Source organism: Puma concolor, chromosome A2 (assembly GCF_028749965.1).
Source record: "Puma concolor isolate L17-30 chromosome A2, mPumCon1.1.hap2, whole genome shotgun sequence".
NCBI classification, from domain to species: Eukaryota; Metazoa; Chordata; class Mammalia; order Carnivora; family Felidae; genus Puma; species Puma concolor.
Window position 1 is genome coordinate 69922631 of NC_141668.1, and position 13884 is coordinate 69936514.

Consider the following 13884-nt stretch of genomic DNA (forward strand, 5'->3'; position numbering starts at 1 on the left):
AAATAAAAAAAAAACAAATAAGACTGAATTTCTGCCTTCAAGGTCTTTCTGAGCTGAGTAGATGAGAATAGAAATGTATATGTAAATTTTGCAAGGAACACATTGGGAACTCAAGGGATGAAGTGGTGAAATTTGCCAAGTATCTAGCCCTGATTCAGATACCATGGACAGATACAGGAACTTAGCTAATAAAGCCCTCTCTATAAAGCAGTTTTGCTCTATAGAAAAGGTCAATTCTTTGCCCAAGTCACAAAGCCACTAGGAAGCAGAACTTGGACTTAAACCGGACCCATGTCTATATCATAATCTGTTGAAGCTTCTGTAACAAAAATACTATCGACTAGGTGGCTTAAGCAGTAAGCATTTGTTTCTCAGAGTTCTTAAGGCTGAGAAGTCCAAGATCAAGGCACTAGCCAACTGCATGTCTGATGAGAGTTTGCTTTCTGGTTCACAGACAGGTGCCATCTTGTTGTATCCTCATATAGCAGAAAGAGCAAGAGAGGTTTCTGGGGTCTCTTTTATAAAGACACTAATCCCATTCATGGAGGGCTCCACTTCCATGATTTAGTCACCTCCTAAAGGGCCCCACCTTCTGATACCCACACACTAAGAATTAGAATTGCAACATATGAATTTGGGTTGGACACAATACTGAATTCATAACATCTTATAAGTAAAGAAAAGGCAGTATGGTTTGTCCCCAACCTCAAATCTGAGAACTCAAACCTAGCCCTTTTCTGGAATGCTTAAAACAAACCTACTGAAGCATTGTTTATAATAACCAAGCTATGGAAGCAACCCAAGTGTCCATTGATAGATAAATGGATAAAGAAGTTATATATTCACAATGGAATATTACTCAGCCATAAAGAAAGAATGAGATCTTGCCATTTACTGCAACCTGGACTGACCTACAGGGCATTATGCTAAGTGAAGTAAATTAAATAAAAATGTTGGAAGGTGGAGAAACTATCCTCCAAACTGAGAAGGCACTTTGAGACTATAAAATGAAGCAGGCAACTCCATACAGTTTACAGTTTTATTCGGGGCAACTTACTGACAGGGAGGATTGGGCAGGTGATGATCCAGAGCCATGCAGTTATTCTCTACTAAGTCCATATCTTAGTTCCCAGATTTTATAGAGTGAAGGGATATGCAGGAGGGCATTATGATGAGGTCAAAGGGTCTGACTACACTCAACTGATAAGTAACACTAAACAGACCTCATGGTGCCATCTGTGCATGGCAGGTGGGGGAAGGATGTTATCTCTACTAGTTATCTAAACAAAATTAGTGAAGACAAGAACAAGCCTCCCTGCATTCCAGTCGTGGCAAACATTAACCTCTAGGGCCACATAGCTAGGATGGACAAAGTGGCAGCCAAACACGGAGTCAGTATCGTCAGCACTCTTACACGGAGAAAACAAATATTGTATGATTTCATTTATATGTGGAATTTAAAAAGCAAAACATGAACAAACAAAAAAGCCGAAACAGACCTGTAAATACAGAGAATAAATTGGTGGTTGCCAGAGGGGAGGGAGGGTGGAGAAGGTAAGCAAAATGGGTGAAGGGAAGTGGGAGATACAGACTTCTGGTTATGGAAGAGTAAGTCACAGGGATGAAAGGTACAGAATATGCAATATAGTCAGTAGTATTATAATAGTGTTGTATGATGACAGAGGGTAGCTACACTTGTGATGAGCAGAGAGAGCACAATGTATGGACTTGTTCAATCCCTATGTTCTACACCTGAAACTAATGTAACATTGCATCAACTACACTTCAATTAAAAAAAGCTGCTGATTGACAACTCCTCCCTACCCGCACATGCATGCACACGCCTCAAGTCAGACCCATCTACCCAGCTTTTCTTCCTTTAATATTAACAAACCCCAAATTACCACTTAGAAAAAGCAGCTGCATTAAATGAGTAATCCAAACTACTTACTCTGTATGTAATAATTATAGAAACAAAAGAGAATTTTAGGGAAAAAAAAGACTCTTAAGTCTATATATGTGTGTGTGTGTGTGTGTGTAATCTTATTTTGATTCTTGAAAATTTATGCTAGAAATCACCAGGTATAACACTATCATTTTTAGTAAAATGGCTATATCATAATACCCTATATTCACAGAAGACTCACTTGGAAGCTCTCACTATAATTCTCCATTTGTTGCCTCACCTGTTTTCTGAAAAAAGGCGTTTTCCCTTTTTAAAGGAATTTTCTGTGGTTTCTGGACTGAAAGTAGACACTGGTTACCCAATTCCTTCCCTGGAATTAATTTTTCATATTACAACTAAAACAGCCAGTACAGTTTTCCTCTGTAACATGCATAACTATAATAGATTCCCTCCTTCTTTTGAATTTTCTAAATTATGTTTGATGGTGGAAGCAAAAAGTATACTACTCTCTGATGTGGTTCTAAATGTACATAAAATATTTAAGATGATTACATTAAAATGGGGGAGAGGCATAGAATTTAGAAGGAGGTAAGTTTTTATGCATTTCACTCCAATTGGGATAGTTATGTATATATAACACCTAAAGCAACCACTAAAAAATCTATACAAAGAGATGCACTCAAAAAGAAAAGCAATTCTGTAGAAGACATAATATTTTTCCATATGTAATGCTGGAGCAACCAGACATCCATGGGGGGGAGGGGAAGTGCCTTCACCTAAATTTCATACCTTATACAAAAATTAACTCAAAATGGATTATAGACTCAAATGTAAATGTAAAGCTGTAAAACATTTAGGGGAAAAAAAACATAGAAAATCTTTGGGATATAGGGTAGGCAGAGTTCTTAATACAAAAAGCACAGTCCATAAAAGGAAAAGTGGGTAAATTAAACTTCATCTAAATTTAAGACATTTGCTTTGTGAAATACCCAGTGAAGACGGAAAAAAAAAAAAAGTCAGCTACAGAGTGAGAGAAAATATTCACAATGTGCTTATCTGTCAAGGACTATATAAGAACTTTCAAACTCAACAGTAAAATGAAACAATCTAATTAGATAACAAGCAAAAGATTTAAACAGACATTTTCCTCAAGAGAATATATGGATGGCCCGAAAAAGCACAGGAAAAGATATTCACCATTATTGGCTATTAAGGCAATGCAATTTAAAGCCACAGTGTGAGGTATCGCCACCTCACTCTCAGAATGGCTAAAATAAAAAATGCTGACCATCCCAAACGGTGGCAGGAAGCAGAGAAACGGGAGCACTTATACACTGTTCGGGGCATGTAAAGTGGCATAGCCAGTCTGGAAAATAGCTTAACAATTCTTAAAAATTGAAAATGCTACTATCATATGATCCAACATTTACACCTTGGGCATTAATTCCAGAGAAATAAAAACATGTTCACACAAAATCTGCTCACAAATGTTTGCAGCATCTTCATTTGTGATAGCCCCAACCTGGAAACTACCAGTTAGCCACTGTCCTTCATTCTGGATGTACCTACAGAGAGTTATGCTTAAGTAGCAAAGCTAATCCTAAAAGGTAACATATTCTAGGATTCCATTTATACAGCAGTTGTCAATATCACAATAGATACATGGTTTCCAGGGGCAGGGAAGAAGTGACTGGAGAGAAAAGTGGATCTGACCATAAAAAGGCAACATGAGGGATCCTTGTGGTGATGAGATTGTTATGTATCCTGACTGTATCAATGTCAGTTTCCTGGTTGTGACCTCTTCCATGGCTTCGCACAGTGTCACAACAGGGTGAAGGGTATATGGGATCTCTGTTATTTCTTAAAACTACAAGTGAATCTACCATATCCCCCCAAAAATGTTTAACTTAAAAAACTTATGCCAAAAAAATTACTGACCAGAAATGAAAAATTCCATAGGAAGACTTGCCTTCTTGCAGCCAGATCATTTTCTTCATTATTTTGGTGAAATTTTTATGAAAGGATTCAAAAGTATTCCATACTTCACCAAAGAGTTTGAGTATTTTGAGAACTATTTCAGGAGGTAACACCACTGGCTTTTAAAGTAAAGTTGTAGCCTTCTAGAAGAAGGCTTTCAGCAGTAGTCCAAGTAAGATAGCACTTCTGGTAAATGGGGTCTTATTATTTTACAGTATAAAATAATGTGTCCCAGGTGAACACAATTATGTCTTAGCAATTAGTAATCCTGGGTTACATCCAGGAGCCATTAAATAGTTTAATCCCTATACTTGGGAGGCATCTTCCTCAATTATTCTTTTCCATGGGCTTCTCCCCTCTACTAATGTTTCTTTTTAACTCCCATTCACCTTCCAAATGACAATGAGGTATTCTTATTGGCAAAAGGAGTAGGGGAGCAGGCCCTGGTCATTCATGAGAAAAGTAAGTGCAGCCTAGAAACAGTGACAGATTCTGTTTGTCGTGTCTCTCCGTCCCCCAAGACTCTCTGCCAGGACCCTTTCACTTGGAGAGAAGTTCCCATAGTCTCAGCCTCTGAATTTTAGCTCACTATATTTCTTTCAATGCTTTATTCCCTTCTCTCTCCTTGTCCTTTATTTGAATATTCATTATCTCACACTGCCCGGAAGCTACTCAGAAGCTCTGGGCCTCTGTGTGGAAATATAGCTTTAAACCCCTTTGAAGTCTGGGAAAAGTTGTCCATAAATTCATGCAGGAGGGAACGCAGTAACTATTCATGCAGTAACATTTCATATGATGAAGCATATTTCAACCCGTACTTCATTGGCAACATGTATGCTAACAGTTCCAGTAGGAAATACCTTTGCCTTGCACTTGAAATAACAGGTGAACTACCAAGTATAACCAACAGAAGCAAGGGGCTTAGTCTTGAAAATGAATGTAGTCTTGAATCCTTTCACGGACTGATTCTCATTAGTGCTTAATTGGTACCTAAACTATACTTCATAGGAAATAAATTTCTGAGTTCTTTACTGCCTAGCCACCGATCCACACTTCCTCCTCCAATACCAAACACACTGTCTGTTTATATTTTTCCTTTTGAAAGAATTGTGGTGTTGTTCTAATAATAAAAATACTGTCCAGTCCTTGTAATAATTTAGCTGTACAAAGGTATGTAACGTAAAATCAAGTCTTCTTTTGACTTCAAATCCTTTTGCTATGTTGACTTCATTCCTTCCTCTCTGTTTATGTAAAAACGTGTGCATGCACAAATATATGGGTTTTTGTATTTATACTTTTTTTTTTCAACGTTTTATTTTATTTTTGGGACAGAGAGAGACAGAGCATGAACGGGGGAGGGGCAGAGAGAGAGGGAGACACAGAATCTGAAACAGGCTCCAGGCTCTGAGCCATCAGCCCAGAGCCTGATGCGGGGCTCGAACTCCCGGACTGCGAGATCGTGACCTGGCTGAAGTCGGACGCTTAACCGACTGCGCCACCCAGGCGCCCCTGTATTTATACTTTTAATGAAATATGAACTCAAACTACACATACTGTTGTACAAATTTCTCTTTCATGTAATACATAGGAGACAATTTTCCAAGTCAATCTTTTGACCATATATCATATATCACATGTACCATCTACAGTGTTCCTTTCAAAAGGTGAGAGGAATCCTCACTTTGCCAGAAGAAGGCAGAATAGGTCTGCAGATAGTATGGTTGGAAGTCTACTGTGTGACTGCCAGAAATCCAAACCTTAAGGATTCACATTTTCAGTTATATATAGATCTCTGCCTTTGGTGACGATGATGAAATATAACTTATGGAGCAGAGCTCTTAGCTCCCTGAGACAAGATCTGAGGACAATGAGAAGCACTGGGCCCTAAAAACTGGAATAAAATTTATAAATTTTAAAGTATAATCATAAAAATAGTGGCCACGATGCACTGAGCATTTATTATATCATAAGCACGATGGTCTGAAATTTACATAATATTCTTGTGTCAACCCTGTGAGAGAGCTGCTGTTATTTCTTATCCCATTTATAGATGTGGGGATGGGACTTTAAGAAGTAAGTATCTTGCTCAAGGTTAACTGGCTGGTAACTGGTAACATACAGGTTCTTTACTGGTGAAAAAAAAAATGTAATCGTACAGAGAACTCAGAATCAAGAGAATAAATACCTATCCTATCCATCCCAACTTCAGTTGTATACACCAGAGGTAACTATTTCTGTGTTTCACCTTTTTTTTTTTTTTGTAATTGTATTTACTATTTTGTTTTTAAACCACTTTATTGAGGTTTAGTTGACATGTGAAAAGCTGTGTATATTTATTATATACAACTAGATAAATTTGAAGATAAGTATACACCTGTGAAACCATTATCATCAAGGCTATAAACATATCCATCACCTCCCAGTGTTGTCTCTCACCCCTTTATTGTTATGATTTTTTGTAGTAACACTTAATGTAAGATCTACTTTCATAGGAACTTTTTATTGAGTATAGTTGACACACCAAAGTCAAATTTGTTTTAGGTGTACGACGTAGTGACTCAACAAGTCTGTATGTTCTGCTGTGCTCACCCCATAAGTGTAGCTACCATCTGTCATCATAAAATGTTATTACATTACCATTGACTGTATTCCCTAATCTGTACCTTTTATCACTGTGATATATTTATTCCATAACTGGAAGCCTCTATCTCCCACTCCCCTTCATCCATATTGCCCATATTCCCACCCCTCTCCCCCGTGACAACCATCAGTTTGTTCTCTGTATTTATGGGGCTGTTTCTGCTTTTGCCTTTATTTTATTTTCATTTGTTTCATTTTTTAGATTCCATATATAAGTAAAATGATATGGTATTTGTCTTTCTCTGTTTGACTTGTATCATTTAGCATAATACCCTCTAAGTCCATCTATGTTGTCGAAAACAGCAAGGTCTCTCTTTTGTTTTAATGTCTGAGTAATACTCCATTGTACATATATTAATGGACACTTAGGTTGCTTCCATAATTTGGCTATTGTAAATAATGATGCAATAAACATGGGGTACATATATCTTTTCAATTAGTATTTTTGTTTCTTTGGGTAAATCCTCAGTAATGGAATTACTACATCATATAGTAACTCTATTCTTAATTTTTTGAGGAACCTCTGTACTGTTTTCCACAGGAATATAAGGGTTCCCTTTTCTCCACATCTTAACCAACACTTGTTATGTCTTCTTTTTGATTCTAGGCATTCTGACTGGTATAAGGTGATATCTCATTGTGGTCTTGACTTGCTTTTCCCTGATGGTTAGTAATGCTGAGCATCTGTTGGCCACTGTATATCAACTTTGGAAAAGGTCTATTCAGATCCTCTGCTCATTTTTAATCAGATTTGTTTGTTTGTTTGTTTGTTTTATTGGTGTTAGGATGTAGGAATACCTTATATGTTTTGGATATTTGCTCCTTATCAGATATATCATTTACAAACATATTTTCTCCCATTCAGTAGTTTGCCTTTTTGTGTTGTTGATTGTTTCTTTCACTGTACAAAAGCTTTTTACTTTGGTGTAGTTTTTTGTTTGTTTGTTTGTTTGTTTTAAATTTTTTTTTAACGTTTATTTATTTTTGAGACAGAGAGAAACAGAGCATGAACAGGGGAGGGGCAGAGAGAGAGGGAGACACAGAATCCGAAACAGGCTCCAGGCTCTGAGCTGTCAGCACAGAGCCCGATGCGGGGCTTGAACTCACGGACCGTGAGATCATGACCTGAGCCGAAGTCAGACGCTTAACCGACCGAGCCACCCAGGCGCCCCAGCTTTGGTGTAGTTTTAATAGTTTATTTCCATTTTTGTCTCCCTTGCCTGAGAGGACATATCCGTAAATAAGTTGCTAAGACTGAAAGAGATTGCTGCCTATGTTTTCTTCTAGGAATTTTATGGCTTCAGGTATTACATGTAAGTCTTTAATCCATTTTGAGTTTATTTTTGTGTATGGTGTAAAAAAGTAGTCCAGTTGCATTCTGTTGCATGTAGCTGTCCCGTTTTCTCTACATCATTTGTTGAAGAGACTGTATTTTCCCTACTGTATATTCTTTTTCATAGGTTAATGTACTGTATAAGCTTAGGTTTGTTTGGGGCCTCTCTGTTCTTTTCCATTGATCTGTGTGTCTATTTTTGTGCCAGTACCCTACTATTATGATTACTACAGATTTATAGTGTATCTTGAAATCTGGTATTCTGGTTCTTCCAGCCTTGTTCTTCTTTCTCAAGATTGTTTTAGCTATTCAGGGTCTTTTGTGGCTCCACACAAATTTTGGTAATATTTGTTCTAGTTCTATGGAAAATGCTATTGGTATTTTGTTAGGGAGTGCATGAAATCTGTAGATTGCTTTGGGTAGTATAGACATTTTAAGAATGTTTGTTTTCATAATCCACAAACATGAAATATCTTTCCATTTGTTTTTGTCCTCTTCAATTTCTTTTATCAGTGTTTTATAGTTTTCAGAGTAGTGGTTTTTCACCTCCTTGGTTAAGTGTATTCCTAGGTATTTTATTCTTTTTGGTACAATTGTAAAAGGGATTGTTTTCTTAATTTCTCTTTTTTATACTTAATTATTAGTGTATAAAACAAAACTGATTTTTGAGTATTAATTTTATATCCTATAATTTTACTGAACTCATTTATTACTTCTAATAGTTTTTTTGGTGGAGTCTTTAGGGTTTTCTATGTATAATATGTCATCTGCTAACAGTGACAGTTCAACTTCTCTCTTACCAATTTGGATGCCTTTTATTTCTTATCTGATTGCTGTGGCTAAGACTTGCCATACTGTATCAAATAAAAGTGGTAAGAGTGGACATCCTTGTCTTGTTCCTGATCTTAGAGGAAAAGCTCTCAGTTTTTCACCATTGAGTATGATGTTAACTATGGGTCTTTCATATATGGCCTTCATCATGTTGAAGTATGTTTCCTCCAAATCCACTTTCTTGAAAGCTTTTATTAGGAATGGAGGTTGCATTTTGTCAAATGCTTTTTCTGCATCTATTGAGATGTTCATATAATTTTTACCTTTCCTTTTGTTGATGTGGTCTATCACATTAATTGAAGTAAGAATATTGAATGAACCATCTTTGTATCCCTGAATAAATCCCACTTGATCATAGATTTTAATGTATTGTTGAAAGTTGTTTTGCAAATATTTTGTTGAGAATTTTTGCATCTCTGTTCATGAGGGATATTAGCCTGTAGTTTTCTGTTTTTATAGTTTTATAGTGTCTTTTCCTGGATTTGATATCGGGGTGATGCTGGCCTCATCAAATATATTTGGAAGCTTTCCTTCTTCTGTTTTTTGGAATAGTTTGAGGAGAATAGGTATTAACTCTTTGAATGTTTGGTAGAATTCCCCTGGGAAACCATCTGGTTTCTTGTTTGGTGGAAGTTTATTGATTACTGATAATTTTGTTACTGGCATTCTCTCTCTCAAAATAAATAAACATTTAGGGGAAGCTCAGTCACTTAGGTGTCCCACTCTTGGTTTTTGCCTCAGGTCATGATCTCCTGGTTCGGGGGTCTGAACCCTGCATGGGGCTTTGCACTGATGGCATGGAGCCTGCTTGGGATTCTCTCTTTCTCCCTCTGCCCCTCCCTCCCCCTCTCTCCCCCCCCCACTCTCTCTCTCTCTCTCTCTCTCTCTCTCTCAAAAATAAATAAACATTTTTAAGTGTAAAAAATAAAATAAAGTAAAATATTTTTTAAAAATCTGAACAGACCAATAATGGGTAAGGAGTTTGAATCAGTAATAAAAAACCTCCCCACAAAGAAAAGTCCAGGACCAGATGGCTTCATGAGTGAATTCTACAAACATTTAAGGAATTAACACCAATCCCTCTCATTCTCTTTAAAAAAAATTGAAGGGGGGGTGCCTTGTGGCTCAGTCAGTTAAGCATCCAACTTCAGCTCAGGTCATGATTTCATGACTCATGAGTTTGAGCCCTGCATTGGGCTTTCTACTGACAGCTCAGAGCCTGGAGTCTGCTTTGGATTCTGTGTTCAGATTCTGTTCTCAATCTCTGTCCCTCCCCTGCTCATGCTGTGTCTCTGTCTCTCAAAAATAAATAGAAATATATATATATATAATCGAAGAGAAGAAAATGCGTCCAAGCTTATGGTAGGAGGCCAGCATTACTCTCATACCAAAGTCAGATAAGGACACTTCAAAAAAAGAAAGTGACAAACCAATACTGTAACTTGGTCTGTTTTTTTTGTGACTATAGATGTAAAAACCCTCAAAAATACTAGCAAACTGAATTCAACAGCACATTAAAAGTATCATGTAAAGAGACCAAGTGGAATTTATTTCTGAAATGAAAAAATGGTTCAATATATGCAATCAATAAGCATGATACACCACATTAACAGAATGAAAGAAAAATTATATAATCATCTCAGTAGATGCAGAAAAAAAAGTATTTGACAAAATCGTTGCTATTAATAATGAAAAATTTTTCATTTCTACCTCTGATGTTACTGTAGAGAGAGTTATGGATTTTTGTATATTCACTTTATACTCAGTCACTTATTAAATATCCCTTGATATATAAAGTTCTTTGGTAAAGTCTGTACAACTTCACAGAGAAATAGTTTTGATTAGCAAAAGAAAGCATTTATCTCTTCTTTTTGAAAAGTTATACCAATGATTTCATCTTCTTATTGTAGCTTCTATATCCTCCAGTGATACGATAAATTATAACGCTAATAGTGTTTTCTTATTTTCATGAGAATCTTGAGTCTTATTAAATGTGTTTGGCATCTTTTGATGTATTTATATAATGTTCTCCTTTTTTTCATGTTGACAGATATTTTAATTTTAGACCAATTCTACTTGGTAGTGTTATGTAGAATTTTTGCACTTATGAATGAAATTGGTCTATAATTTGCTTTTCTGAACTATTTTCATCATCTTGTCTATTAAACTTAAATGCTAACCTCATGAGATTGTTGATATTTCATGGTTAATCTGGAATGGTTTAAATCACATTGAAATTGGTGCCAGAATCAGATGGTTTCATAGCCTTTTATTTATTTATTTTTAATTTTTTTAATTTTTATTTTTGAGAGAGAGAGACTGAGAGTGAGCAGGGGAGGGGCAGAGAGAGAGAGACAGAGACAGAGACAGAGACAGAATCCAAAGCAGGCTCCAGGCTCTGAGCTGTCAGCACATAGCTAGACACGGGGCTTCAACTCACGAATTGTGATATCATGACCTGAGCTGAAGTCGAACACTTAACCAAGTGAGCCCAGGCACCTCCTGGTACCTTTTATAATGAAAAATCTTTATTCTCTTTCCCATTTCTTTTATTATGATTGATCCATTCAATTTTTTAACTTATTTTTGGAATAAGTTATGCTAATTTATACTTTTTACCAAATCATTTTTCTCCAGGTTTTCATATGTGTTGCCACAGAGTTTCAGGTATTACAGTGGTATTTTAATCCCATTCATTCCTGTGCTTATTTCCTTATTTTCATATTTATAATCTTGTATGATTTTGTTTTCTCTGTGCTATTTTTTCCCTCTCAGGTTCTTGAGAATATTATCTATTTCATTTTTTTAAGTTTTTACATTTATTTTCAATTTCTCCTTTTGTTCTATTCTTGTGAATTTCAGCTTTTATTTCTTGTTACCATCTTTTTAATCTTAGAATTACTTTATTGTCATTTTTTATGTTTCTAAAATGGATACAAAATTCCTTTATTTTGGTATTATTTTTAATACTAAAGGTTTTTCAAGCAACAAATTATCCTCTAAACTACATTAGCTGAGTCCCACTGATGTGGGTATGAGATGTTCTCCTTTCCACTGCTTTCTAAATATCTTGTTATTTCAGTTTGAATGTCCTCTTTCATTCAAGAATTATTTAAAGGATTTTTCTTTAATTTTAAGTAAGTTTTTGTTATTTATCCTTTTTTAATTTCTAATTTCATCATGTAAGGATCAGAGTATATAGCCTGTAAAACTCTCAATTTTATTTAAGAAACATGGTTAAGACCTTCTATGTGGTCAAATGTAAAGTTTATTATTGTACAAAAAATTTATGTTGTGTTGAATTAAAAATTCCATTCCTATCTTTCAAATAAAATATTTTTTTATTTTTCTACATCCCTGCTTATTTTTGTCTAGTAGATCTATTTTATTCTGAAAAAGAAAACATTAAAATCTCTCACTGTTACTGTGCTTTCATCATCTTATCCCTGCATATCTAATAGTGGTTACCTCATATATTTAGCTGCTTTGTCATTTAATGTATACAATTCATTGGTGTTAAACCATTTTCATAAACTGCACTCGTTATGATGCCACAATGTCTCACCTTTTTTGATATTAATATAAGTACTCGTGTGGGGAGCATATTAAATCTGGGAAGTTTGACGAAACTGTAGCAAATTAACACACAAACTATAAGACTTTTCATTTACCCAGAAGATTCATTCAATTTTTTTAGAGTAGGCCTCTCATTTTTGACCTGGGCATATATTTCTCTCTCATTTATACTTCAAGAGTTTGGGAATAGGCTTATATGGAAGATATCTTTATTGGTAAATTGTTCACTTGTCAACTTCACTTTTCATTTCTAATCTGTTACATCTTTTAAACCTGAGCCAGAATCAATATGACATTCTGAAGGGCAGAGAGGAAGGGAGAGAAGGAGGAAGAAAATCAGTCTGAGGCCCCTGGTTTGCTTAGGAAAGTTCAAGATCTGTTGTGTTTTGATATTCCTAAGGGCACAAGGTTCACAGAAGACAAACAGGGGAAGATGGGAAGTTTGGCTGAAGGGCCAGAAAAATACTTTCCCTCCATAGGACCCTCATTAGAAGACTTCCATGAGATCATTAGTTGTCCCAACTCTGTTTTCTGACAACATATCTGTTCCTAGTGCAATATTAAGTCAATCAACAATGAGACATAAAGGCATATTGATTTCTATCAAGTTATAACAGTGGAAAGATGGATTCTTCTTATGGTTCCATTATTGGCTATGAGTTCCTATGCAGAAATAGAACCTAGGGGTTAAAAGCATGAGTTTGGACATAGACTTCCGTGACTCAAATCCCATTCTCATCATTTAGCAATTGTATAAACTTGGGCAAGTTACTTAACCTTTAAAAACTCCATTCCTCAATTTGCAGAGAAGGGCTATAATCATTCTTCTCAAGGTTTTCATGAGTAGTGAGTGATATAATGTGCTGTGTGTAATGCAGCACCTGTCCCCCAGTAACCTCTTAATAAATAGTAGCTGTAATTGCTGCTGTTATCAATATTGCTACCTAACATCATGCTTCTGTTTTTCTCATCTTAAAATACAGTGGGTAGGAGCTAATTTAATTGCCATCTCCTTGGAAATGTGTGCATGCAGATTTACTCTGTCAGCCTTCCTGGCTTAGGTTTATTCAAATCTATTGTAATTGTTAAGATTGTATAGTTCTCATTGTCTGACTTGGTATTAGTTTCATCCTACTACCAGTTCCCTGCAGTGCTCCTTGCTTAGCACTTACTGATTAGCCCACCTAACACCCCAAGAACACCACTCCCAGGGCTCTACTTCCTCAGCAGAAATACTGTGCTACACCTTTGTGAAGAGCTTAGATTGTGCTTCTGACCCTTGAAGGAGAAGAAAGTGCTGGGGGACTCATTTTTTTAGAATTAAAATCGAACTCTGAACTTTTACAAACCCCACACCAAACACATTAAAACGTTGATGGCCTTCCCTAAGAAGGTGAAAAATTAGATTTAATTTTTTATAAGAGATGAATGTGAAATATTTTGAATACTAACAGCAAGCACTTAACTGAAGCTTGTGAAGAGAGAAAGGAATGAGATTCAAATAAGTTTAAGAAAAGTTACAGCAAAAAAGACAGGGATGTGAACTTTGTATTATACTCATGCTATTTGTATTAACTTGTCAATTACTATTTTCTTTTTTAAAATGCTCATATGCATGTGA